Source organism: Carlito syrichta, unplaced genomic scaffold, assembly GCF_000164805.1.
Source record: "Carlito syrichta isolate Samal-C Ts95f unplaced genomic scaffold, Tarsius_syrichta-2.0.1 Scaffold305620, whole genome shotgun sequence".
In the NCBI taxonomy this organism is placed as follows: Eukaryota; Metazoa; Chordata; class Mammalia; order Primates; family Tarsiidae; genus Carlito; species Carlito syrichta.
Window position 1 is genome coordinate 409,332 of NW_007249716.1, and position 2,509 is coordinate 411,840.

Genomic DNA, 2,509 nt, shown 5'->3' on the forward strand with positions numbered 1-2,509 from the left:
GACTGAATCTGGAGGATCCTTTGAGCCTGGGAAGTCAAGGCTACAGTGATCTATAATTGTGTCACTGTATTCCAGCCTGAGTAATAGAGTGAGACCCTGTCTCAAAAAAAAATTTTTTTTTAATAAAGTAAGAAAAAAAGCCGGGCTAGGTGGCTCAGCCTGTAATCCCGCGCCTTTGGGAGGCTGAGGTGAGTGGATTGCCTGAGCCCGCAGGTTCGAGACCCGCCTGGGAAGCGAGACCTCATCTTTACAATAAATCAAAAAATAAGCCGGGCATGGTAGCGCATGCCTGTAATTCCGGCTACTCGGAAGACTGAGGCAGAAGGATCGCCGGAGCCCAGGAGGTGAGGCTGCCGTGGCCCGAAGCGGCCACTGCACTCCAGTCTGAGCGACAGAGTGAGACTCCAACTCAAAAAAAAAAAAAAAAAAGAAAGTAAGAAAAAAGAAAAGTAGATTGTTGATGTAGTTACACAGACCTGTGTTTGAGACTTAGTTCAACTGTGGGGCCTGCCTTTGAGCAAATATTTTAACCTCAACGAAATGAAATACTATTATTGAGGTACAGGTTTCATACAAAGATCAACAACAACATATGAAGAGCACTCAACACACAGTAGGAGCTCAAAGAATGGTAGCAATTATTGTTTACAATAATGCACCACCAAAATGAAAATACACTTTCTTTTCATTTCATTTATTTATCTATTTATTTATGGTCAGAGTCTCACTCTGTTTCCCAGGTTGGAGTACAGTGGCACAATCTCTGCTTACTGCAGCCTCGACCTCCTGGGCTCAGGCGATTCTTCTGCCTTAGCCTCCTGTGTAGCTCAGGCTACAGGTGTGTGCCACCACACCCAGCTAATTTTTTGCTTCTTTTTTGGAGAGAAGTTCTTGCTATGTTGCCCAGGCTGGACTTGAGCTCCCTGGCTCCCAAAGTGCTGGGATTACAGGCTTGAGCCACTGCACCCAGCTCATCTTTCTTTCCATTTTAAGATGACTTTGATAAATTTGAGAACTAATGGATGGGTAAGAATAATCTTCAAAAGAATGACGATAAAGCAGGCATCTTGAGATGAGTTGACTGCAAGCTATGACAAGTCATCCATGTAGTACTTTATTTTTGTTTTAAAAAAAAGCATAATCGGGTGCAGTGGCTCACACCTCTAATCCCAGGACTTTGGGAGGCAGAGGCCAGAGGATTGCATGAGGCCAGGGATTTCAGACCAGCCTGGGTAACTTAGCCAGAAAAAAAAAACAAAACATAATCTTAGGAGGTACAAATGAAAGACAAGCAGCCTTTAGCTCTGGTCAATCTTGGTTGGAGCTCCACCTTTTTGGGAAATACCTTAAAATAATAAAAATGATTCAGGTTTCTTCTTCTTCTTCCTCCTCCTCCTCCTCTTCCTCTTCTTCATCTTCCTCTTCTTCTTCTTCTTCTTTGAGTGGGACTCTCACTCTGTTGTCCAGGCTGCAGTGCAGTGGCACGTTCACGGCCACCTCAGCCTCAACCTGTGGGATCAGGCAATCCTTCTGCTTCAGTCTTCCAAATAACTGGAACTACAGGCATGGGCCACCACATCTGGCTAATTTATTTCATTTTATTTTATTTTTCTAAGTTGGAGTCTCACTCTTGTCGTCCAGGCTGGAGTACAGCGGCATGCTCTCGACCACCACAGCCTTGACCTGCTGGACTCAGGAGATTCTTCCACCTCAGTCTTCCAAGCAGCTGGAACTATAGAGGCACACCACCACACCCAACTAGTTTTTGTGATTTATTGTAGATACGAGGTCTCATCAGGTGGCCCAGGCTGGTCTCAACCCCTGGGCTCAGGCAATCCTCTTGCCTCGGCCTCCCAAAGTGCTGGGATTACAGGCTGAGCCACTGCACCTGGACTAATTTTTTGATTTATTGTAGAAACAAGGTCTCGCCAAGTTGCCCAGGCTGGTCTTGAACCCCTGAGCTCAGGCAATTCTGTCACCTTGGCCTCCCAAAGTTCTAGAATTACAGGCTTGAGCTATCGCGCTCAGCCATGATTTAAGTTTGATGAAGAAAATAAATAGTTCTATCTGCCTGCTTGGAGAATTCAGGGTAAAACTGAAGTCTTCAAGTAAAGCTGGGTAGACTCTTGGCAACCAAATGTCAGCAATGGTTGGTTGTTGATGCCCTTTCCAGGAACATTCTACACAGTAGAGTTTCTTTGTTTTCCATTTCCTTACTTCTCTCTCTTCATTCTTCCTTCCTTTCTTTTGTTTGTTTTTGAGTTGGAGTCACACTCTGTTGTCCAGGCTGGAGTGCAGTGGCACACTCACGGTCACTGCTGCCTCGACCTGCTGGACTCAGGCGATCCTTCCACCTCACCCTTCCAAGTAGCTGGAACTACAGGCAGGCACCACCACACCCGGCTAATTTTTTTTTTTTCTTCTTTTTTTTTTTGAGTTGGAGTCTCACTCTGTCGCCTAGACTGGAGTGCAGTGACCGCTCCCGGCCACTGCAGCCTCGACCTGCTGG